We start from the raw sequence: 26764 nt of genomic DNA on the forward strand, positions 1-26764 counted from the left end.
AACGATATTCCACAGCAGTTTAAATGTCTTCGCCCAATAATAATTTCACTGAAATTCTAACTTTGTTGAATTATCACATTTAACCCTTTTAAGCAATCCCCGTCCCGTTTAGATACCAATTTTGACGCTGGGGCTCAACTCACCCACCTGTTTTCTCTGGTAGGTCTTTGCACACAGTGCTCCCGCTATTTGGGACTAGAGGTAAAAGATTAAGAACTGTTATGACTAGGTCTTTCTTAAAGAAGGGTGTTTTAGAAGCAAAGAAATTGTCTCCTCCCATTACTCTAAATGAGCAGCCTCTTGTTCTCAGCGGTCCTTGTGCACACAAGACCACTACTGACTTCAGTGGGAATTCTGCCCAAGAAGTGAGGAAGACAGGATAGGATTAAATGAGCCCTAAATCCACACCATTGTGCCAAGTCATTACCACTTGTACAGTTCTCCAATAACCTCCAAGGAGTAGATTATCTGAGGTTTGATAGTGGTTCTCAAATTGAATTACAGGACTGATCACTTGAGCCCTGCCAGGTGACACAGCTTCGCTCTTTAAAATTTCTGTCCGCCCGATTCACGTAGTCGGTGGCCCTTATCACAATCCAAGATTGCGTTGCAATGCAGCCCCATCAGCCGCTGCAACGGCAACCCAGTGATTTCTCACAGCAACGAGGCTGCAAACAGAATCTGAACAGGATTAAGTGCTATTCGTTTCCCAGTAAAACCTATCCAAAGCCTGAGAATCCTACATCCCAGCTCCTGCGCGCCAAGAAATTGACTCGGTTTCCCTCAAGTGCTAAACCCAAGGTGAAACGCCGGCTAAAATGCTAATTCTCACGTTATATACAGTTAGGGAATAGAGAAATAATGCACTCCGGGAAGAGAAGGAAAAAAAGGGGGAGCGGGGAGGGGGTATAAAGAGGGAACTGAAGAATATGGAAGAATATAGGGAAAACTGTATGATTAAAAAAAAAAAAAAAGCTTAAATAACAGTACCAAGAACAAGACTCCTGGCCCAACGACGCCCCAGAGACACCATTTCGGAGGCAAGAAGTTCAAGAAACTGAGGGAAAGATGTGACTCAAAAAAACACATCCACCGTTCCTCTAGGGTTCCACCTTCTCTCCCTCTTAAAAACAGGAGCAGCGGTTGTGGTGACGGGGAATTCAATTTAAGGTATCCTAGGGTCCCACAAGAGACCTCCCCTAAAAATAATAGACTGTAGGCGAGAGCTCTTCTAATCTCTCCCAAAAACCCTGACCTCAGGGGAGGTGAGCGATCCTGAGAAGTGTAAAGACCGATATCCCCCACCCCCCACCTCCACAGACAAGCCAGCTGCCTCGTTCGGTTCGGTTCTTCCCGTCTTTCCCCCGGCAGCTCACCTAAAACTGCTCCCAGCCCTGAGTCCCCAGCCCCGGCGGAGGCAAACAAGCCATCCGTGCAGAGACCGCCTGCGTGTAGGAATTGTAAGGACCAGAGCGCAAGCGTGCGCCCCTCTCCGCAGCGGCCCCGGCCGCCGGCTTCCTCGGGGACCGCAACGGGGGCGCGCGCGGGCGGACGCCCGGCCGGACGGCGCGGCGCGTGGGGCTGGCGCGCCCCCCTCGCCCAGCAACCTGCAGAGCCCACGCGCGCTGCCTGTCCGGGAAGGCGCGGCGCCCTCGCCCGTGCTTCCTCACCCCAAATCATCCCCCTGAAGGACGCCGCCGCCCCCTCCCCGGGCCCCCATGCTGTGCTCCACGCTGGGATCGGCTCCCTCTCCGCGGCCCGCGCCCGGGATGGAACCGGATTCCTTCTCCAGCCTCTCAGCGGGGCCCTGGACGCGCGACCCTGAGCCACGGCACCTCGGCGGGACCGGCGCAGTCCTCACCATGCCCCCACCTCTCCCGGCTCCGACCAGACGTGGCCCCGGCTCCCGGGAAGGGAGTTACGGGGGACCAAAGCGGAGCGGGGAAGCGGGAATCCGGCCTGGAGCAACAGGACCCGGACCTCGAGGCGGGAATGGGGTCCGGTAGAGAAGAGGAGGAGAGGAAAGACGTAGCCGCAGAAAATCCCAAAGCCGGTCGCCCTCCCCCACGGTGGGACCGTCCCGCCACCGCTTCCTGCCAGGGATCAGCTTCCCAGCTGCAGCCAGAGGAAAAATCCGAGCCGCCCCTGCAGCTCCGCAGAGACCAGCCTCTCGGCCCGGGTTCCCCCGACCCGGGCCCGCCATTCTGCAGCCCCGCAAGCCTCCTTACCCGGACACTGCACCTCCAGGGCTCGCTCGCTGCGGGAACTGGTCCCGCTCCAGCCCCTGCCGCCGGGCCGCCGCAACCGCCTCCTCCCTCCGCTCGGTTTCAAATTGAAATTCCCTGGCTGGGGCCGTCAGAGGACTCGGAGCGCCAGCCCCGCCCCCTCGCGGCGGAAGCCCCTCCTGCGCCCCCGCCGGACGCGCCCCCGGCGCGGAAACCCCCGCGGGCCTCGCCACGCCCCCGCCCCCAGGCCACACCCCCCGGGGCGGCCCTTCCCGCGGGATTCGCCGCGCGCGGTGGCCCGGGTACCAGGGCTGGAAAGACGCGTCTCGCCAGCAGAGCTGCCCTGGTTAATGACGGCTAATGCCAGTGCGCCAGGCTTTCACCCGCCCTTAAGTCCTTCTTATCAAGTTTTAAAAGTTATTTCTCCAAAGTGCGTTCATTGACTAACTCTTTGTTGAACATCTATTCGGAAGCAGACCCAAGGGTAGGCCCTAGAGCCTAGAGACACGGAAATAAGGAAAAGGGGGGCCCCCTCGGTCTAGACTGGAAGAAATGCTTTCGCAGCAAGAGCATTGGAAAGGAACCATTTATTCTTCCTGTGGGAGAGGCTGGAGGGATTGGGGAAACCCCACAGAGGAGGGACTTTTAAGATGAACCCAAAGTCTGAGTAAGATTTCTCCAGGCAGAGGCTGGGAGCCTGGATTGCAGAGCAGGACAAGGCTGAAGAGGCTGGAGACCTAGGTTGAGGCCAGTTGTGGAAAGACACACACACACACACACACACACACACACACACACACACACACGATACCTCTCAGTTCTTTTCTTTTATATAATTACACCACTTTCTGTCAGCTTCTACATATTTCACCTTTTCTTGACGTTGGCATATCAAAAAAGGATGTCCTCCAGCATCTGCCACACATGCACTTCTTGTTCTTTGCTTCCTCCCTCTTCTATTGAGGGCTGTAGTGACTCTCCCTCAGCCAAAGTCTTTTCTAAACATAACCTTAGCAATGTCGAATGAAACTTCAGTTACAATACCTCCGTGTGCATGGTGCTTTTTAGTTAACAAAGCCCGTTCACATATTTTGTCGTTTGATCCTCACAATACTTTATAAAAAGGATAGGGCAAGTATTATTTCCAATACAGCAAAGAGAAAATTGAGTCAGGAAGACAAACTATTTGCTCAGGTCCTGCTAGTAAGCAATAAACATAATAATAGCTAACATCTATTGTGTGTTTTATGTACAAGGCATTGTTCTAAGTCCCTTATGTATGTGAACTTACTGAATCCTCTATATGCTAAGTACTCAAGTTAACTTAATAAGTCGCACTAATATGAAAAGGAAACCTGATTAGCAGCTCTGATTAAAAGACCCAGGAATTTTATGAGACGATACTATTAGGAACTTGGAGGCAGATTTACAACAAAACTAACAAAACCTAAGTTTCAGGATCCCTCATTTCTACACACCTTTAAACTAACTGTATGTTTGTAAAATTTTTTTATTAAAGAGAGTCACTAAAATTACATAAGCTCTAGAGCCCATAAAACCTTGATCTAGACCTGATGAAACCCTCTAAAATGCTAACGCAAAATAATAACATAAATAAAGTCATGGCAGATAAAATATAATGCCCTTGTCAGAGGAAATGATATCCCTACGTTCTCTGTTGAAGCATGTGAATCACTTCAGTAAGCTACCTTTTAAGTGGGATATTGAGAAGCTAAATTATATCCATAGATGGGTAGCCTTGATAATGTGGGAGCCTCCAAGTTTTAGGCTAAAGAGATGATCAAAGGTCATGGGAAGGTTGTTATCAAATATCTAAAGGCTATCGTGTGGAAGAATTAGACATTGTGTCGTGGATACAGCCTTACAACATTTCAATGGAATGGAGCAGATTCTGTGATGACCTGGAAGGAACTGAAGCAGAAAAATCAAATTCCAGGAGCTATAAGGAAGTGAAGAAAACAGATGGAACCTGGTACAATACAGATGTCAACAAACAACAGGTGGTATTCCAGGCAAGCAGGGAGGTCTTAATGGGAAGAGAAGAGGAGTTTGGACAGACAAGCAGGCTGAAATCCTGAACAGGTGATATTCAGAGATGTAGGCCGGCTGGAACATTGGCAGCACACAGCAGGACCAGCAGGCTGTGGTTCAAGCCAGAATATTAATCCCCAGGAAAACAGACTGAGAAAAGCAAGGCCGGGTCTTCCCATTAGACAGACTAGAGTAACAGGCAAGGGACTGACACGGAACAGGAACAGGAATCTAGGTTCCAGACCTGAGAATCACCACGTCCAAATTTAGCACACAGCCTCAATCTTAGGCATCGTCCATAAGCACGGCCATTCTCGCAATATAACTAGAAATTTACCCAGGACCTCCTTAAGCCCTTCCTTACCAACTCATTCACGGAGGCATGCCCCAAGAAAACTTGATCCCACAGTCCTGGTGATTCATTCTTTTATCTTTGTGCCCCTGGGTGCCAAGCCCAACCAGGTGGAAGTACTGGACTGGCTCTGAGCTGAGAACCTGCCCTTCCTTTCCATGGTCCACTGGCAAGAAGACCTGACGATGTGCTCTCATGTTCTGTCTGATGGAGGCAATCTCAGAAATGCATGTATTCCCAGTTGCACTGCCATAAGCAATAAAGCCACCACAAAAATGTCAGTAGAGTCACTGTATCACCTGGCCAGTCTTTGGAGCTGTTTCAGTTTTCCTGTGGCTGCCTAACCCCCCAAATTAACGACGACCATTTTGTTGCTGTGATTCTCCCGGCACTGAAGCAGGGCTTGACAAGATGGTTCGCCTCTGCTCTGTGTGGTGTCAACTGGGAGGCTCCACTGTGGATGAAGGATCCAGGATGGCTTCACTCACGCGTCTGGCAGTTGGTGCTGCCTGTCATCTGAGGAGCATAATTTCTCCTCCACATAAGTTCTCTTTTTTACAGCTCTCTCTGTCCAAGTGGCCTCTTAGCAGGATAGGCTGGACTTCTTTACGTGGCACCTGGCTTCTGAGCAGATAAAAACAAAAGCTATGAGGACTTTAAGGCCTAGGCCCAGAAATCACACAGTGTCATTTATGCCCCATTCTGTTGGTCAGAGTAAGTCAAAGAGCCAGCCCCAATTCAAAGAGAGGTATCATAGGCTTCGCCACTTGATATGAGTGGAAGATACACATAAGGTTGGGAAGAAGTGTTAACAGCCATCTTGGTAAACATTGCACCACACAGGCCATGTTTTTCTAGTTTGGTATTAGAGTCTGCCTTCCAGCAACCCTTCTCTTTTCCATCTACAGTAAAATTTTCCACAGGTTTTTCCTCAAAAGCATCACAAATCCTCTTTTTTATCTAAGCCACACTGACTGATGATAATCTCCTTTTGAAAGACTGCTCCCAACAATTGCTAATAACAAGTATAATACTCTCAAGCGTGCCAAACTGAGGTATTCTCTTAAATGTAATTGGAGTTGTGCCACAGACACCCCTGCTTCGTTCGACTCAATGACAGAGAAAGAGGCCTGGATGTGCTGATTCCCTTAAGCTGGAGCACAGTCTCCACACTTGCTCTCCCTGGGATCTCATGGTCAGTTGCTCCCTAGAACTGAAAGCAGAAATAGAACAGGCCCAAGGAAAAAAAAAAAAATCCCTCCAAAAGCTACATTTGGAAAGAGTGAAACAAAGATGTATTATTTCAGTTTAACCATCTGAGTGTCATTATGTACCAGGCCTCATGCCATGCCTCTGGACATACAAAAAAAAATGAGTGGTATAACAATCTCCACTATGGTGAAATTCAGTCTGGTAGATAATAAAGCTGGTAAAGGAATCAGGAATTCTGATTCCTATCTGAGCCCTCAAGTTGTTCTCACTACCTAACAGACAATATTTAGTCTCTGCCAGATGACTCTCTGTCATTTTACTGAAAGTATACATGAAGGGCACCTGGGTGGCTCAGTTAAGTGTCTGATTTTGGCTCAGGTCATGATATCGCGGTTCATGGGTCTGAGCCCCGCGTTGGGCTCTGTGCTGACAGCTCAGAGCCTGGAGCCTGCTTCAGATTCTGTGTGTGTCTCTCTCTCTGCCCCTCTCTTGGTCATGTGCTCTCTGTCTCTCTCTCTCTCTCTCTCTCTCTCTCTGTCTGTCTGTCAAAAATAAACAATAATTTTTTTAAAAGGTACACATGAGGGGCGCCTGGGTGGCGCAGTCGGTTAAGCGTCCGACTTCAGCCAGGTCACGATCTCGCGGTCCGTGAGTTCAAGCCCCGTGTCAGGCTCTAGGCTGATGGCTCAGAGCCTGGAGCCTGCCTCGGATTCTGTGTCTCCCTCTCTCTCTGCCCCTCCCCCGTTCATGCTCTGTCTCTCTCTGTCCCCAAAATAAATAAACGTTGAAAAAAAAAAAAAAAGGTACACATGAAATATAAGGATAAAACAATGTTTTTGTTTTTTTTTTTTTTTTTTATAACAACATATCAGCATCATTGAGACCCATTTTATACCGGTTCAATTCAGGCAGTAACACAGAGCAAGTGTATGAAAGTTTTTATTTCACTTTGATTTTCAGCAGCAAATGAAGGTTATAGAACCTTCCATATGTCCCCGATCTTCAGTGGGAAACGGCAGAGAGGCCAGAAGTAAAAGCTCCAGGCTCACTCACAGACATAAGTGTAGATATTTATGGAAAGGAGGAGTCAGTGGGAAGAAACTTATGAACATGGATCCCGATTTTGTAGGGAACAGGAAGATGTCCTACTATGGAAAAATGTCTGAGACAGATGCCAAAATTCAGTGCAAATGGATTGGCATGTGATTCATGCCACAGCCCTGTGGTCAACAGACATGTAATTGCTGAGTTTTTTCCCTGAGAGTGACTGGAGGGAAGACTTGGTCAAATGAAAGGGAGTTACTTTACTTCCAGTACCCACTTACTTAGATATGGAGATTGGGGAGAAAAAAATGACCTTGGAAGCATCATTGGACTTTGCTAGACAGGCAGAGGTACCACACAATCCCATAGAAAACATCTGATGTGGCACAAGAGTGAGGGACCAATACTTTGGGCACACTGTAAGGAATCCTGCCTATACAGCATGATTTGTAAGTGGTCTCCACAGGTAGTCGTAAAAACCCACTAACAGCTACAACAGCTGTTGAAGAAACTGTTGAATAAAAGCATCAGGAGAAAAATTTTCGAAGAGCAGTCCTCTGGATTACATGGGCTTTGCCTGGGATATTTACATAACCCAGATCTGATTGGCTATAGCCAATATAAATTGGCTATAGCAATTTATAAAATAGCCCCTGGAAATAGTGGAGACAGTGGGATTGGAAATGGAATGTTACCGTTTCTAAGCAAATAAATTCCTCCACTTGGAAAATGGACCATCCTAGGGGTCCTTAGTTTATTCAAAACAGATGTATGGTAAAAGATTGGTATTAGCAAGATACTGTCCCTCAGTTTGGTTTTGTGTGGTTCCCTGAGGCACATAAATGTATTCTACTTATTAGAAAACGCTTAGAAGGATAGGGATTCTAAGGTTATGTGTATGGCTTCCTATTCCTATTGCTTCCAATGACCCTACCCTCTCTGGAGGACTATCCTCGTGGAGAGTGCAGTCACTGAGAAGAAATGCACACCTACAGGGCACATGGGTGGCTCAGTGGGTTAAGTGTCCACCTCTCAGCTTTGGCTCAGGTCATGATCTCAAGGTTCGTGGGACCCAGCCCAGTGTCCAGCTCTGCACCTATGGCATGAAGCCTGCTTGGAATTCTCTCTCTCCATCTCTCTTTCTGCGTCCCCCCCCCCCAACTCTCTCTCTCTCAAAATAAATAAATAAACTTAAAAAAAAATTGGAAATACACACCCAGAAAATGATAACAACGGACCGCTGGACTATATGCTTTATGATGGCAGGGACTTTGTTTTGTGTACCATTATATTTTAGTTCCAAGAACAGTGGCTCATATAGGCCTTCTTCAGTAAATCATTGAAGGAATAAAAGCATGAACCTAATTGAAAATGTATGAGGTAACCTCTTCCCACATTTTGACAGATCTAGTGTTTAGGGAGAAATTCTCAAAGCATATACTTTAAAATGATGGATACAATATTTTTTGAAATATTTTTTAAATACATGACTAAGCCTGATAGAAAAGGGGAAGTAATTGTAAGAGGCCAGAACCTATGAGAAAAAAATTATGCATCACCCAGAAATCCTGTACATTAAAATGAATTCACTGACAAGGTGGGACTTTGAGTTGTTTCCCTTGGTGGGGGGGGGGGAGGTCAGTATATGTTCTTTGTATGGTAAAACAGATATTTGCTGATCAGAAGGACAGATTATGGCACAGGCAAGGCTACATGGTCACCAAACTATATTTTCTTTTCCTCTGGGAGCACAAAACTATCCACATTTTCTAGCCTCCTTTGTGGCTATGTGACTGGGTTCCAGCCAATGGAATGTGGGTAGAGTTGATATAAACTGTCTCCAGCATGGCCCCTATTAAAATATCTCCTACACGATCCTTCACTCTCTCTCTTCCTTTGTTTGCAAGATGCCGAGGACCCAGAGGAAAACTCCAAGTTCCCTGGGGGATGATAGATCCTCTAGAATGTAAAAAGCCTGGGTCCCTCAATGACTGTGAGGAGCAAATGTTTCCCCCGCCTCATTTATATCCATACTGGACTGTTAGCAAGAAATAAGTAAGAAATAAGCCTTTAGGGGCACCTAGGTGACTCAGCCAGTTAAGCGGCCAACTTCAGCTCAGGTCATGATCTCACAGTTCATGAGTTGGAGCCCAAGCCCCGAGGTGGGCTCTGTGCGGGCAGTGTGGAGCCTGCTTGGAATTGTAGCTCTCCCTCTTTCTCTGCCCCTCACCTGCTCATGTTCTCTTTCTCTCTCTCAAAATAAATAAATAAATTTAAATAAATAAATGCAAGCAGTTTTAGTGTGTGTGCTCATATCCAGTTATCTTAATAAACCCACTTTTTAATTTGTTTTTCTGTGGATTTTTTTTTTTTTTTTTTGGATATTCTATGTGCACTGTGGTTGTTTTAAAATCTTCCCTGTAAACTCTTTGATACAGCTCTCTTTGGAAGAGCCTAATTTCCCTCCATTGAGTGTGGACTGTACTTGGTAACTTGCTTTTAACAAAATAGAATATGGGAGAAATGACAGAGTGTGACATCCAAGGCAAGGTTAGAAGAGGCATTGTGGTTTCTACCTCGTTCTCTTTTAGAGCATTTGTTCTGTGAAGCAAGCTGCCATATCATGAACACCATGAAGCAGATCTATGCAAAGATCCACGTGAGAAGGACCGAGTGAGGCTTCCTGTCAGCGGCCAGCATGGAACGGAAGGCTTCTGCCAACAATCATGTGCAGGAACAACCTTGGAAGCAAATGCCCTTAGACTCCCAGTCAAGTCTTTGGATAAACTGCAACCCTACGTGATGTTGTGAAATATCGTACACCAAGATCAACCAGCTAAGCCACTCCTGAAACTCCTGGCCCACAGAAGCTGTGAGACAATAAACTTTTTTGCATTAAGCTGCTAATTTCGGGGTCATTTGTTATGTAGAAATAGATAACTAGAATATACACAATTATGCTTTATTTGCTAATAATAATAGTTTTATTTCTCTCTTCTCAATCTTTTTATTATTTTATTCCTTGACTTACTATACTAGGTAGGATCACCAGGCTATGAATAAAAGTGCTGATAGTATGTCTCCATATCTCATTCCTGGTTTCAGAGAGATTTCACGTATTTATCATTGTTTGATGGTTATGACAGGCTATTTTTGTAAACATCCTTCATCAAGGTAACAATATTCCTTTCTATTCCTAAATTGTGCGGAGTTTACGTTTTTTTAAATCAAGAGTAGGTATTGAATTTAATTAATATAATAATATATTATTTATTTCCTTTATCTGGTTGTGAGGCAAATTATATTAATGGATTTTAAAATGTTAAACCAGCTTTACACTCCTGTAATAAATTCAACTTGATTGTGATATGTTGTCTTCTATATACTGCTATATTCAATTTTCTAATATTGTATTTAGTTTTTTTGCATTTTAATTAATTTTAATTAATTTAATTAAAATTTAATTAATTTTAAGAGTAATTGGACTATACTTTTTAATAATACTTTTAAATAATATCCTTATCAGGTTTTGATATCAAGGTTATGTTGGCCTTATAAAACAAGCTAGAAAGTTTATATTCATGTTCTACTTTCTGAAAGAGTTTGTGTAAGGTTGGAGTTACTTTTCCTGAGTGTATAAATAATTCATTAATGAAGCCATCTGGGCTTATAGTTTTCTTTGTGGAAAGGTTTAATTATGGGTTTATATTTTTATTAAAGTCTCAGTAAGTTGCATTCTTTTCAAGGAATTCTTTAATTATTTCTGAATTTTCAAATTTGTAGACATTAATTGATCATAATGTTCTTATTCTCTTTTTCATGTCAAAAGTATCTCCAGTGACGTCCCTGACTTCATTCCTGACCTAGGTCCGTGTGCCTTTTCTCTTCTCTTTTTTCTTGATCCATCTCCCCAGGGACTTGTCAATTTTATTAGTTATTTTAAAGAAAATCCTTCAAGGTTATTGATTTTTCTCCATTACACAAGAGATTACTATCGAATTAGTATCTGCTCTTATCTTTATTACTTCTTTTTAAAAAAATTTTTTTAACATTTATTCATTTTTGAGAGACAGAGAAAGAGAGAGAGAGAGAGAGAGAGAGACCGAGCACGAGGCGGGGAGGGGCAAACACTGAGCTGTCAGCACAGAGCCAGTTGAGGGGTTTGAATTCACAGACCACTAGATTATGACCTGAGTTGAAGTCAGACACCTAACCGACTGAGCCACTCAGGTATCCCCTTGTTACTTCTTTCATTAGCTGTTGTTCTTCTAAAATTTTGAAAAAGACACATAGGTAATCAATTTTCAATACTTCTTTTCTAACATATAGTTTTGTCACTACAAAATTCTCTCAGAACATTCCAGACATGTTGATGTTATATTTTTGCTTTCACGTATTTAAAAATATTTTAGCTTTGAAATATTTCAAAATATTTTTAATTCAAAATCTAGGTGTGTTTTACAGTATTTGATATCAAGATTTATTGTAAAGCTACAGGATGTGTGATATTGCTAGAAGGATACACAAATAGGCCACTGGAACACAACAGAATGTCCCGGCACAAACCCACACATCTTACATGGTCACTTGGCCTTTGAGAAAGATACCATTGCAGAGAAATGGAGAAAAGATGTCCTGTCATTAAATAATATTAAGTCCATTGGATGACTGAACAGGAAGAGGAATGAATCTTGACCCACACTTCCCTCTATACATAAAAAAACCAGTTGCAGCCAGATGGTAGACCTGTGTAAATGGTAAAACAATAAAGCTTCTTTCTGTGAGATGGTATAAAAGAATGCCTTCACGATGTGGGAGGAGGTGACAATACCTTAGAATTAACACATGCATACACACACACACACACACACACGCACACACACACCACTAACCATAAAGAAGCAGATTAATCAATTGTACTTTGTTAATATTAGAAATGCTTGCTCATCAGGACACACCACAGAGAAAGTGAAAGGCAACCTGAATGTAGAAGTAAATGTTTGGAATTTATTTTTCTGACAAAAAGTCAATGAAAAATGGACAAAAGACATGGAAATTTGTATTCTAAATTTATATTCCAAAGAATATATTCATATTCAAATATGTGTACATAAATGCACCAGAAAATGTATGCAAATGTGCATAGCAACATTTTTTTTGTAACAGCCCAAATAACAGAATATCCACAAACAATAGGATTATGGCATATTCATATAATCAGTTATAGTACAACAATAAAAATAAGCAATTATAGCTATAAACAAACACGGATTTACCTCAACAACGTAATGCTGAATGAAAAAAGCCAGAGAAAAGAATGTATACTGTGCAATTCTATTTATATGAAGTTCAAAAACAGGCAATAAGTCTATGGTGATAGCAATCAAGGATGATGGTTAATTTTGCCTGTGGGGTAATGACTGAGAGAAGGTTCTGGGGTGCTGGCAATGAAATATCTCCTGATATGGGAAGTGATTACACAGGTGTGTTAACTTTGCTAAAATCCATTGAGTGGATTTGTGCACTTTTCTGAATGAATGTTTTACTTTAATAAAAAAAAAAAAAGTTTAATTAAAAAACAAAACAAAACAGGGCTTCCTGGGTGGCTCAGTCGGTTTAGCTTCCTACTTCAGCTCAGGTCATGATCTCGTGGTCTAGGAGTTTGAGCCCCTCATCCGCTCTGTGATGACAGCTCAGAGTCTGGAACCTGCCTCTCTCTCTCTCTGCTCTTCTCTCCCTTTCTCGCTGCCCCTCCCCCACTCAGACTCTATCTCTCTTTTTCTCTCAAAGATGAATAAATGTTTAAAAAAATGTTCAAAAAGATTTAAAAAACAAAACAAAACAAAAGCAAATGATGAGAAAAAATATAGATCTTTTGATCTCTAAGTGGTGGTGTCTCTCTGCTTTTATCTTATGCCTTCATAGCAGAAAGAAATAACTCCTCACACTGTGAATATATTTAAAATTGAAGTATTAAAGCCAGTTTTAAAATAGCATAGATTCTACCCTTAACATTTAGCTTAACAGGATTGATTTGTCTTCTTAACTCCAGCCTGTTAATTACTGCTAAGTAACAGCTTTTATTTTTATTTCTGAAAAAAATTTTTAAAGAGAGTAAAATGAAATATTTTTATTTCATTTATGGAACATGTCTTTTGTCCCTCTAAATTATAGATACTTTGTTTTCTTATTTGAATAAGTATACTTAATATTTCTTGAGAGCAGTTTTGCTTTGTATTCAGGAAGATCAATTACTGACTTTAAAATAAATATGTGGTGGAAATATATTTCTCTGTGTATAAGCTCGACTCCCAAGGTCTCTATTCTTTATTTTTAAACAACAAATCAACATGAATTGGATATGATTATTCTTGTGAGTAATGAAGAAATTAGGAGAGTGGCATAATTATGTTTGCGTGCATGTGCACATCTGACAACATACATCATTCATCACGTATATATACTAAAGTGAGAAGCGTTTTTTAAAAAATTATAGAATATGGGATGCATAGCTTCTGGGAGAATTCACCTAGGTAAAGGAGGGCTTGCCCTACTATATCCTCCTTGTTATCCGTCAAAAAACCAAAGCCAAAGCCAAAACCAAGAAAGGACAGAAGACAAATCAAGACAAAAAACAAAACAAAAACAAAAACAAAAAAACACAATAAGCTAAATAAACAGGTTCCCCCCCACCCCCCAGTTTGGTAGCATGAGCCTTTTGTTAGATCACAGAACAATTTTAGTAAAGGGAACTGCAGAAGGAAAGGAAAGGATGATAAACAAGACCCAGGAAACAATGTAATACAAGGAACAGAAAACCACTTCTACCTGAGTATTAACCAATTGTCTGGAACATAATGGGCTTCATTCTCAGCAAGTGGAATTTTCTGCTACAATTATACTTACGTATTTAGTAATATATTGCCTGCTTTAAAATTCCTTAAGCTATATTCTAAAAGCCAGTTTACTATAAGAGGATTGAAGTCTTAGTTCTCAACCATTCTTACTGGCTTAGTGCTGTCTTCCAAGTCCCTCTGTAAAAGAGATGTGTGTTTTTGTACCTCCACCAATTCAGATGAAAAGGGTGACGATGGTCAAAAGAGAGAACACAAGCTGGACACTAGAGCTCCATCCAAAAGTGTGGTAGGAGGGCGAGTTCAGCTCATGCACTAAATGACAATGGCAACAAGTGACTCGCTGCTGTTATGATGCCACATTTAAATTTCAGGTTGTCCTTTTTATTCTCTTTATTTTCTGCAGCTATAAGATACGGTCTATCTTTAAGACAAAAAAAAATCAAATTAAAAAAAAATTCCCTCTCACTTTCAGTCATAAGTCTTTTTTTTGGTATATTTTTCACTTTTATTTTTAAATCGAATCCCTCTCTCCAAGCTTCAGACTCCTTAGGATTTGGAGTGTAACCATTGTATCTGACCATCTCATTGATATTTCTCCATCCTTTTCCCAATCAGTTCCCCACCTTTCACTAACTCTTTACTATTCACGTCTCCAATCTGCTAATCTAGCCTTTTTACCTCCCGCCGGCCTAGATTGTCATTCATTTTGACGTTATCTCAAGGCCAATTAAATGGTCTAACTCCCTTACCAGTAGTCTGTGAGTTGACCAAGCACTGCACTTGACCCTATGTACTAGACAAAGTATCCTTTGATGGCAATAAGAATTTTCAGTATATCGAGTTTGCTGGAGAATTGATAAACATTTAAAGGAAGAGATAGGAACATGGGAAATCAGTTTGTCATGATTTCGGTTTCATTTCCTTTATAATCCTACAGAAAAGTCTATAATCCTGTCTTTATTATGAGACTATAACCACGTAAACTGCTTTGAAGTTATGACTTCAAAAAGGTTTTCAACATCATGGAGTCTAACAGGGCAGAGAAGACTTACTTTATTATAAGTCTTATTTAATCAGCAAAGGACTTTGACAATTTACAAAGTTTCTAAACAAAATTATCTAAACATCTGGAAGCTATTAAAGAGCTGAGGAAGTTATGCCACAGTTACATTTAGGAAGGTATTTTTATTATAAATTCCTTATAAAGTAAGTCTGTGAAAAATAAAGCTAAATGACCATTACCACTTTACTCAGATTTCTCGTATGAATTAAGCCTAGACATCCAAAAATATTAGGATTGAAATACAAGCTTACTCTTTGGGAGAACAATGACTTAGTACTCACCCTGCAATAGATATATAAATGTTGGCTTTATTTTTTTTTAATTTTTTAACATTTATTTATTTTTGAGACAGAGAGAGACAGAGCATGAACGGGGGAGGGTCAGAGAGAGAGAGACACAGAATCCGAAACAGGCTCCAGGCTCTGAGCTGTCAGCACAGAGCCCGACGCGGGGCTTGAACTCACGGACCGCAAGATCATGACCTGAGCCGAAGTCGGCTGCTTAACCAACTGAGCCACCCAGCCGCCCCAAATGTTGGCTTTAATAGTAATGCCAAATGCCATGTATATACATTTTGGTGCATATTAGCCATATTAAAATACGACAGCTCTAGAGGTCAGCAGGTTTAGCTTTAAATTCCAGCTCATTGCTTCCTAGTTGCATGAACTCAGGCAAGGTTTATCAACTCAGAACCATTATGTTCTCCTCTGTCTGGCATAGAGATACCCTCACAACACAAGATGATTAAGTGACCTAATACCTGGAAGTGTCTAACACAGCACCTAGCATTGAGTATATGCTCTTTAAAGCTTTTCTCCTTCTTTCCCTTTCCTTCCATTTTGCTTCCTCCTTCCTTTCACCGTTGGTGTCGATATGTGACCTTGGCTTTTCACTTCATGATCTAAGGGGGTGGTGCATAAAGGTTGGGCTTTTTTTTTAATTCCCGTATTCCTTATATTTTTCCATTGTTACCAACTGCTTCAAACACTGGAAATCCTTAAGAGGATTCTGTGTTTATTTTAGGGACAGAAGTGTAGGGGAAAAGCTTTAAGAGAGTATTTTGTTTGGCAGTAGGTCATGGATTAAGGAAAAAACGCCGTTATCTACTGAACCCTATTCTGAGCCATACAATACCTTAGATTTATTATATCGGCTCATTTTTAGCCTCATACTCCTCAGGCCTGTCTGACTCTAACACTCATGTTCTTTTTGTTCAAAAATGCCCCCATTTGCTTTTACACGTGCACCTAAGGGACAAGTGATTTTGTACAGTGTCAGCAGGAAAATGACTGTTGAGTTTTAAACTGCTGACTTACAAATGGATGCAGGAGGCCAGGACAGGTCTGAGTAGGGGGCTATTTAAAAACAAAAACTGAAAGGGGAAAACCCAAGGCATATAAATAAATCAAGAGCAGTGTTGCCTGAGCAACTGTTCACTGATTGCCTGAACTGTGGAAAGGAGACGAAAATAATAGCTGAGAATCAGAGCAAGGCCTGAGGCCAGGATGTACCAAATTCAAGGCAAACTGAATCAGCTTAGGCTGAGCTGTAAATGGAGGGTGTACTGAAAGAAGGTTGAAAATATATCAAAGAACAGGGTGTGGGATGGACGATGCCAGGTGACTCATGATTTAAACCCCCAGAATACGGTGGAGCCCCTCCAAATTGGGGAGAGCTCTGTAAAGACCATCAATCAGGCTGGACAAATTGGACTTTATAAGGCAACACTCTCCTACTTAAAGTCCGCTCCGGGCCAAATCTGTGTTCTTTAAGGAGTGTTCCTGCCCCTGTAAGCCATGCCTATCAGCCGGCTTTATCATACATTCATTTTATGAATGATGATAGGAAACAGAAGGTATCGATTTCACAACTCAGTACATGTAGCTGTTCTTCTCTTGCGTGTATCTTTACAATGACTCCTGCTACTTAAAAAAAAATAAATTTTTTTTTAGGGTAAGTAGCCAAGTTAAACTATTGTCCTTGTGTTTATCTAGAAAGTATGTCACTAAATAATGATGATTAACATTATGGATTCTGATCAGATAGATCTGGTTTAAGCCTTGGTTCTTCCCCCGTTACAAACTGTGTGACTTTAAGCAAATTACCTAACCTCTCTAAACTTGTTTTTTCCACCTGTAAATACAGGCATTTTTGATAGCTGTTTCAATTGGAGATTGACAAACTGAGATGTCAGTATCATCCAGAACACTTCAGTCAGACCAAATCATCTAAGCTCTTCACTTTTTCACTTACAACTTATTAGATCCATAGGTATTGGCTTATTGACTGTACCTTCACAGTATTTCCAGACATATTTTCTTTCAGCACCTTTGCTGCTCTTGTCTTGGTCTAAACTACCATCGTCAATCTCTTGGGTTATGGCAATAGCCTCCTAGCTCCTTTCAATGCTTCTACTCTTGCCTATGCTCCCTGCATACTTTTCTCAATGTCGTATCTAGTACTAGCCTTTTGAAGTAAAAGTCAGATCATGTCAATTATCAGCTTAACACCTGCCGTCCCCATAGTTTTCAATGTTACTTAGAGAAAAACGAGTCCTTAGAATGCTCTGTAAGGACTCACAGGATTTGACCCAGCCTGCTCTTCCCTGTCCTCATCCCCTGAGGCTCTCCCATTTTTTTATTCCACTCCAGCTCTTTCCAGAACACACATGCACAACTACCTCACATAGGTAATTTCCATTTGCTGAGCTCTCTGCCTGGCATGTTTTTCTTTCCAAGGGTCGCAAGCTTGGCTCTTTCTCCTCCTTCAGATCTTTATTCAGAGGTTACCTCCTCAGAGGGTATTTCTTTCATTACTCTACCTAATATTGCACATCTTTCTCTCCCTCCCTCTCTCTTTCTCTTTCCCTCCCTCTCATCCTCCCCTCCCTCCTTCCCTCCCCTCCTCTCTTCTCTCCCAGGCTTCCTCATTCTTTCCCGTCTTCCCCTCCCTCCCTCTCTCTTCCTTCCTCCATCCTCCACTTTACTTTTTTTTTCTTGGCTCTATCATCATCTACCATCCTGAATGTTTTAGTTATTTATCCTTATTTTTTTAACTAACCCCACTAGAATATGAGTTCCACAAAAGCTGTGATTCTTAACTGTTTTATACCTAGCCTGTAAAACAGTGCTTGGCAAATAGCAGTTGCTCAACAAATACATATGTCAGTACATATTGAACCAATAAGTGAATGATTAGGAAAACATGATGTGGCTCAACCATGTATCTATACATATACCTATTGGACATACTTCCTTGGATGGCATTGCTTTTAAGTGGAAACTCATTCTGATGTTCAATTTTGGCTAATGAGAAAACACCTCCCCAAAATGTAGCCCCAGCTACTGGAGTGAAGATTCTCCAAGGTCCAAAGAAAGCAGGGAAGGAAAAGGAAGCTTCTAGAAATTTTTAGTCAAGTCAGAAGATACGGAGGAAATGCTGTTGCCAACCCTCCCTCTACACGCACAAGCAGAGCTGCTATCGGTTGGCAAGGGCCATAAATTGGGGGAAGAAGAGACCCCTTGTTTGGGCCAACCAAGCATTTTGGGATCAGGAACCAAAGAACAAAAAGAGAATATCACTCACAAAGTCTCTTAACTCTGGAGCAAACTATGGATGTGGGAGAGAAATGTGGAAGGAAATCTCATCACAGGAGGGCACCAGGACTCCAAAACATTCTGTAAAAGTCTTTATAAATTTGAATGTTTTAGACTATTTTTTGCATCTTCTCTTTATTCATTCACTCAACTCTAAAATTTTTACATAGCATAAATCTTATCTGCATGGAGAGTCTGGTGAACAGCTTGGAGAAGCTCTTCCCAGTGTCCCAGCCATTTACAGACGCTCCACAGGCTTTTACTGCTCATCTGTAACTAAAGAGTTGTTTGCAAAGAAAATGTTGAAGTCATGAGTTACTTTTTTTCTCGCTACATTCATTATAACTTCTAAGAATATGTTACCATGGAAGATTTCATATGAGAGAGAGGCAGAAAAGTGAGAGTGATGAAGGCATGAGAAAGATTAATCAGGTTAATAGCAAGCAAAAAAAGAGGCATTATCCAAATTTAAAAGGAATAAAATCTTGGGTAAGTTGACAGGAAGGAATAAGGGAGCTGGTGACAGTTCATCTACAAATCTTTTGGCCTAGAATTATCTTACTACATGCACTTCTTACAGCTACTAGAAGAACTAGAAGAACTAATTATGTGATTTTCTTCAGTCTGAACAAATCCTTTTTTTATACTGCTCTTTATGGAAGACTATAGCATGAGTCAGAAATACCAAGAGCATGATAAGCCCCATCCTCTGTGGCACCTGCTCCAACATTATGTTAATCATTGGTGGGTAATATTTAAAGCTGAGAATTACACACTTCCTACCGTTGTATCTAAAAATCTATAGTTATAATACCAGATGCTGTTGATGAGATCATTATTTGTATTTTCAGACACTAAGTTTGACTTCAAAGTTTTCAGAAAAATAAATTCCAAACAGAGAAAGCATTACTTTTCCTTTAAAAGACTTGAGCATACTTACTGATATTAAAAAACAAATAAAAAAACAAACCAAAAAAAACGACAGCAAGGACATCATTTTATAGTGACTTCAGGCTGCTGATACATTCTAGAAACCTTTGTTAAATGGAATTTCCTTTCACTGTCGCCAATTTATCTTTTTTTTTCTTAATGTTTATTTATTTCTGAGACAGAGAGAGAGCATGAGTGGGGGAGGGGCAGAGAGAGAGGGAGACACAGAATCTGAAGCAGGCTCCAGGCTCTGAGCTGTCAGCACAGAGCCCGATGAGGGGCTTGAACTCACAGACCGTGAGATCATGACCTGAGCCGAAGTCGGAAGCTCAACCGACTGAGCCACCCAGGCGCCCTTCCAATTTATCTTTTTATTATTAGTGGTGTGATAACTTTTACAACTACCGGGCAGCTTAAATCTTCATTCAGAAGTATCACACCTACAAAGAGGAGGTTTTGTTTTGTTTTATGATAGTAAAATATACACACAATTTGCCATTTTAAGTGCACAATTCAGCGGCATTAAGTACATTCACAATGTTGTCTAACCATCACCACTTTTCATATCTAAAACTTCTCTATCACCCCTAACAGAAACTCTGTACCCCCTGACCATCAGTTCCTGGTAACTTCTAACCTATTTTCTGTCTCGAAGAATTTGCCTATTCTAGATATTTCATATAAGTGGAATGGTAAATTGTTTGTCTTTTTTGTGTTTGACTTATTCCACTCAGCATAATATCTTCAAGGTTCATCATGTCATAGCGTGTCAGAAATTCATTGTTTCTTAAGGCTGAATAATACTCCATCGTTCGTATATACCACAGTTTGTTCATCCATTAGTCTGGTGATGGACATTTGGGCTGTTTTCACCTTCTGACTATTGTGAAAAATGCTCCTATGCACATTGGTATACAATGTTTTGTTTTTAAATATAATGATGTTAGTTTCTCCTAAGTGATTCAAAGAACTTTTTAAATCAACTGTTTGGCGTCTTGGTAAAATATAGCCCCACATTAAACCTCTAGTTAAGATTATTTGGCAAGTCAGGGGGCAACTGGGTAGCTCAGTCAGTTGAGCGTCCGACTTCGGCTCAGGTCATGATCTCACTGTTTGTGAATTTGAGCCCACATCGGGCTCTGTGCTGACAGCTCAGAGCCTGGAGCCTGCTTTGGATTCTGTCTCCCTGTCTCTCTGCCCCGCTCCTGCTCACGTGCTCGCTCATGCTCTCTCTCTCAAAAATAAATTAAAAAAAAAATTAAAGATTATTTAGCAAGTCATTTAAAAAAGTCTCTGCTTATCAAAAGACAAAACTCACAGCAGATCGTGGGCAATTTTGCACTGGTCCATGTTGGGCAGTAGCCTTCACCTCGAAGGCTGCATATTAGAAACAAAAGAACACCTAAGCTTTAATCCCTGCACCAGAACAACCAAATTAGAATCTGGAGGTGGACAAAGGCTTTGGTATTTTTCACCCTCCTTTCTGCACCCACCTACCCAGGTGATTCTGTTATGCAGCCAGGGCTGAGAACCTCTGATCTAGGGCAAATCTGGGATCAATCATCCGCGTTCCCACTGGAGCCCTCAGAAAACATAGAGAAAGTCTTATTTTTTAGCCCAGGTCCTCTACAATTAGCAACAATAGTGTCACTCGTGTCCTACTGCTGTCAATACAGGGATTCATTTGGCCAATTATGGCTACCAACACCAGGCTTGGATCAGAACACTGCAAAATGAGTGGTGGCCTCTGAAGCCAGGATAATTGGACTAGTAAAAATAATTCAGTGATTTTTTTTTTAAGGGAGAGGTAAATGTTTTACCGTGTGTTATGGCCTGAATGTTTGTGTCCTCCCCAAATTCATATAGTGAAGCCCTAACCCCTGGTGTGATGGTATCTGGGAGGTAATTAGGGTTAGATGAGGTCATGTGGGCAGAGCTTGGTCCAATGGTATCAGTAGCCCTTATAAAAGAGGTACCAAAGAGCTTGCTCTCCCTCTCTGCATAGGCGCTGAGGAAAGGCCATGTGAGGGCATAGCAAGGAGGTTGCTATCTGCAAGCAGGAAGAGAGCTCTCACCAGGAACCACCCCTACCAGTCTTTGGCCTGGAACTTCCAGCCTCCAGAACTGTGAGAAAATACATTTCTGTTGTTTAAACCACCCAGTCAGGTATTTCATTATCTCAGCCAAACCGACTAAGACACTGTTGGTACCCTACTCACCCTCAACGTTGACCCTGAGTAACAAGAAAGGAGAGGAAGCCAATAAAAGATGCTATTTTGCGAGGGCTTTCTAAGGAGCCTTAGAAATAGCCATTAAGGAAAGGAAGTGTGGAGCACTTGACCCACTGGCTCCTTCCCACACCACCCACGAGGCATTAATTCCCTCACACTTCCACTCTGCACTTCCTTGAATGCCAGGTAGGTTCCCACAGACATCCCACCCTATGCTATCAGGGAAGCGTCATGGTTACAAATGGGAGTTAAACAATGCAACTGAGGCAAGGTGCTGTCGCCTGATGACTGTGTGACACTATTTGCTGCAACAATAGAGTAAAAAATGGGCAAAAGGATGTGAGGCAGGGAACAAGACATGGGCAGTGCAGGGAATTTCTGGATACTCTAGTGAAACCAATGAGTTCCAGCACTCACTCCAAGGTGCAGTCGCAGCCTTCACTTGAAGACCCTCCCTCAAGTCCAAACCTTAGAGAGCTGGAGTTTGATTTTATTAGGAGAGCTGATTGGTCCTCTCACGATACACCATTGATCTACTTTTCTAGCATACTCTCCACAAGTGACACATAGCTTTGGAAATACAGGTGTGATGATTCATTTTATGTGTCAACTTGACTGGGTCATGAGGTACCCAGATATTTGATTAAATTCCATTTTGACCTCTGTCTGTGAGGGTGTTTCCAGATAAGATTCACATTTGAATTGGTAGACTGAGTAAAACAGATTGTCCTCCTCATAGGGATCCCAATTCCAACGGGAGGGGTGGGGAGCATTCCCATACCAGCTGGGTAGCTTTTGCAATTCGCCTCAGTTCTTATACTACATACCCTGAGATCACATCAGACCCCATAGGTTAAGGGTTCAATCCTACAAGACTGCTCCCCACTCTTACTTCAACCACCAATCGCAAGCCCAAGTTGTTACCCCTGCTTCTGATTAATCCACTATAGATCTGAGGGCCCTATAACCTCCTCCTCAGGTTTGATTAATTTGCTAGAGCAGCTCAGAGAAGTCAGAAGAACATTTTATGTACTGATGGCCAATTTGTTATAAGGGATATTACAGGATACAGCTTGCTGAACAGATGAAGAGATGCATAGGACAGGGTATGTGGGAAGGCACGTGGACCTTCTGTGCCCTGTCTAGAAGTACCACGATCCTGGCATCTCCAACCTGATGTTCACCAACCGGGAAAGCTCTCTGAACCCTCTCCTTTTGGGTTTTTGTGGCTATTTCATTACATAGGTGTGGTTGACTAAATCATTTGCTGTTGATGATTGAACTCAATTTGCAGTCCCTCTCCTCTCCCTGGAGGTCAGGGGGTGGGACTGAAAAATTCCAACCCACTGGGGTGCCTGGGTGGCTCAGTCGGTTGAGCGGCCGACTTCAGCTCAGGTCATGATCTCGCGGTCCGTGGGTTCGAGCCCCGCGTTGGGCTCTGTGCTGACAGCTTGGAGCCTGGAGCCTGTTTTGGATTCTGTGTCTCCCTCTCTCTCAGCCCCTCCCGCGATCACGCTCTGTCTCTCCATCTCTCAGAAATAAATAAATGTTAAAAAAAAATTTTTTTTAAAAAGAAAAATTCCAACCCAGTATCACATGATTGGTTCTCCTGACAACCAGCACTCCCCACCCCCATCTTTAGGGGATTTCTATAAGTCACCTCACAAACTCAGTTGTAGTTGAAAAGGGCTTGTTATGAATACAAGGCATCCATTTGTCTTGGATGGCTCTTAAGTGACTTCAGGACAGAAGATAAGAGACCAAACATTTTAACAAAAGATCCTCCCATTTCTCTTATTACTCAGAAAATTCCAAGGGTTTTGGGAGCTCTGTACCAGAAACAAGGGCAAATATGCAAATATGTATACATACAAATATACATACATGCATTTAAAATCCAGGGGCACCTGGGTGGCTCAGTCACTGAAGCATTTGACTCTTGATTTCGGCTCAGGCCATGATCTCACCATTGTGGGATACAGCCCAGAGTTGGGCTCTGCACTGACTTCAAGGAGCTTGCTTGGGATTCTCTCTTTCCCTCTGTCTCTGCCCCTCCCCTGTTCTCTCTCTCAAAATAAATAAACTTTAAAACTAAATGAATAAGTAAATACATAATTAAATAAACAGAATCCAAAATGTGTCTATTGGGATAGTTTCCCACTCATCTTGATTCAGGGTGCTTTCGGTGCTGCTTCAGGTTTGGGCACGGCTAAGACGGTGGTGATTTTAACCTGTCCTGGGTATTTCACATCCATGAAGTAGGAACCAGGCACTTCCTGTGTTTCCTCTTCTCTTCTGGAGAGGGATGAAGGAGATCTTTTGTAAGAGGTATGTTCTTGTGGGAAAGTCATCACTGTTGGAAAATATATTTATTATAAATCACAATATCACACCTCCCCCAATATAGGTGGCCATCATACAGTCCCATTAAGGGTCTGAATAAAATTTAAAAGGTGAAGGAAAGGAGAATTTGCTTTCTAGACTGAGACTGGAACTACCTCACTATCTCGCCTGGGTTCCAGCCTGCTCACTGACAGTCATGGGACTTCTCAGCCTCCATAATCACACGATCCAGTTCCTTATTAAAAAATTGCACATATATGGGGTGCTTGGGTGGCTCAGTTGGTTGAGTGTCCGACTTCAGCTTGGGTCATGATCTCACAGCTCGTGAGTTTGAGCCCCACCGTCGGGCTCTGTGTTGACAGCTCAGAGCCTGGAGCCTGTTTGGATTCTGTGTCTCCCTCTCTCTCTGCCCCTCTCTTCCTCGTGCTCTGTTTCTCTCTCTCTCTCTCAAAAATAATAAACATTGAAAAAAATTTTTTTAAAAATGCACCTGGCTGGTTCAGTCAGTAGAGCATGTGACTCTTGATCTCAGGGTCATAAGTTCAAGCCACATGTTAGGCATGGAAACTACCATACAAAAAAAAAAAAAAAAAAAAGAACGAAAGAAATGCAAGATCTCAGGCCTGGCCATAGACCTGCATTTAAAAAAAAAAAAAAAAAGAAAGAAAGAAATCATATGCATATGCTCCCATTGGGTTCTGTCTCTCCAGAGAACCCTGATCAATACACAGGTCAGTTATTCCAAAAACAAAAACAAAAATATAAGAGAATTGTATGGGAAACAATTCCAACTTCCAACAACACAAAGCTAAGAACTACAACAAATCTGAAGGTATTAAGTCTTTATTTTCATCTTTTAGTATGCAGTTATTTGAATCGCTTCTCTACCAGTTGCTAAAATTACTCATTTAAGGAAAGTTAAGTCTGCTGCATCTAAATACAGAACCCACATAACCCTTTACCCTCTTTCCAACTCTTGGTATGAAAATATTTTACATATTTATCATTTAGTTTTATATACGTATTTTAATATTTTATTATATTGCCTGCATCCTTCATGTTTATCTACTACTGTGTTTTCTTTCATAGACAGTAATTTCATGAATCAGGGATTGACACGTTATGGTCCATGGCCTGTTTTGTATGGCCAAGCTAGGAATGGCTTTTACATTTTAAATGCTTTTTTTTTTTTAAAGTTTATTTATTTTCAAGAGAGAGGGTGGTGAAGGGACAGAGAGAAAAGAAGAGAGAGAATCCCAAGCAGGTTCCATACTGGCAGCTCGGAGCCCAGCTCGGGGCTTGAACCCACAAACTGCAAGATCATGACCTGAGCAGAAACCAAGAGTCGGTCACTTAACTGACTGAGCCACCCAGGCGTCCCCATTTTAAATGCTTTTTAACAAATCAAAAGAATAATGTTTTGTGACATGTGGAAATCATATGAAAGTCAAATTTCAGTGTCCATAAATATGTTTGTAGGAACACAGTCACATCTATTCATTTACACGTGATCTATGGCCACTTTTGCACTATGATGGGACATTAAGTAGCTTCAACAAAGACTATATGGACCTGCAAAGCCTAAAATATTTACAGTATAACTGTTTACAGGAAAAGTTTGCTGACCTCTGTCCTAGATAGCAAAAGGATGCTTGTTTTGTTTCTTTTCTGTATTAACTGGCCTTTCTTTTTTTCTTTTTTTTTTCTAGTGTTTATTTATTTATTTTGAAAGAGAGAGAGAGAGAGAGAGAGAGAGAGGTAGAGTATGAACAGGGGAGGGGCAGAGAGAGAGAGAGGGAGACAGAGAATCCAAAGCAGGTTCTATGCTGACAGCATAGAGCCCAATGCGGGGCCCCAATCCATGAGACATGAGATCATGTCCTGAGCTGAAGTTGGATACTTAACTGACTAAGCCACCCAGGCACCCCCCCACCCAACCTTTCTAATGAAGGTAATAATTCACATATGCCACTAGCATAGGTTTTGACTAAGTCACTCAAAAACTACTAGATAGGAAAACGTTTTACTAAGCTATTTTATAGTCTTTACAAGTCTAGTTCACAGGGTGTGCATAATAAATGTTTATCATGGGGCGCCTGAGTGGCTCCGTCGGTTAAGCGAACGACTCTTGACTTCAGCTCAGGTCATGAGCTCATGGTTGTGGGATTGAGTCCCACATCGGGCTCTGCATGGAGCCTGCTCTCTCTCTCTCTCAAAAATAAATAAACAAACATTTAAAAAATTTAAGTGTTTATCAGATAAATTAGTAAGTAAATAACTTGTGGATCTGATATCCTGTGGCCTCAGCAAGGAGCTACAGACATACTTAGGCCTGCTGCACATTTGCACAGAGCCCAAAGACACATCCTTCAAGAAGCAGTTCCATATCTGATATTACAGCTATTTCGCAACAGATTTATAGGACGTTAAAGTCAGGGGCGGGGGAGACATCATGTTAACTGGAGACAGTATCATAAAATAATAGGTCTAGAAGGGCAACATTTCATACAGCTGCTGACTTTAAGCAGGACTGTGTTTGGATCATTCCCAAAAGATAAACTTGCTCTTTAATAATAATAATAATTATCCGGAGACACTTTATAACTTCTTGCAGTTAAATATTTCAGAATGTCACAACCAAACTCTTAAAAATTACTTCCTATTCTTCAGCCTAATTCTTCATGCTTTAACATAAGCATATTTTCGAGGCCATTCATTCAGTAACTTCATAAATAGCATTTGCCATGAAGTTTTACAGTTGTGTCTCCCTTTTCCTGGTCACCTTATTTCTCAGTTTGGGGGCAGTGCTTGGTATATTTTTATGTGTTGAAATGTTATCACCACTTCTGGCATTCCTGG

The 26764-nt window shown here is 41.9% G+C and overlaps 2 protein-coding genes across 12 annotated transcripts in view; both read right to left on the minus strand.

Annotated features, from left to right (window-relative positions):
• The window catches only part of EPB41L2 (erythrocyte membrane protein band 4.1 like 2), a 219662-nt gene extending 217291 nt beyond the window's left edge, over window positions 1–2371 (minus strand). For all 11 annotated transcript variants that reach the window (XR_007152353.1, XM_047859846.1, XM_047859844.1 and 8 more), the window contains exon 1: window positions 2229–2371. The gene's annotated coding sequence lies outside the window, so the exon portion shown is untranslated. The remainder of the gene's footprint in view (window positions 1–2228) is intronic.
• A 456-nt stretch (window positions 2372–2827) lies between these two features.
• Window positions 2828–26764, minus strand: part of LOC125166504 (translation initiation factor IF-2-like) — a 41431-nt gene continuing 17494 nt past the window's right edge. The window contains exon 3 of the mRNA XM_047860380.1: window positions 2828–5253. The gene's annotated coding sequence lies outside the window, so the exon portion shown is untranslated. The remainder of the gene's footprint in view (window positions 5254–26764) is intronic.

The sequence above is a fragment of the Prionailurus viverrinus genome, chromosome B2, assembly GCF_022837055.1.
Source record: "Prionailurus viverrinus isolate Anna chromosome B2, UM_Priviv_1.0, whole genome shotgun sequence".
In the NCBI taxonomy this organism is placed as follows: Eukaryota; Metazoa; Chordata; class Mammalia; order Carnivora; family Felidae; genus Prionailurus; species Prionailurus viverrinus.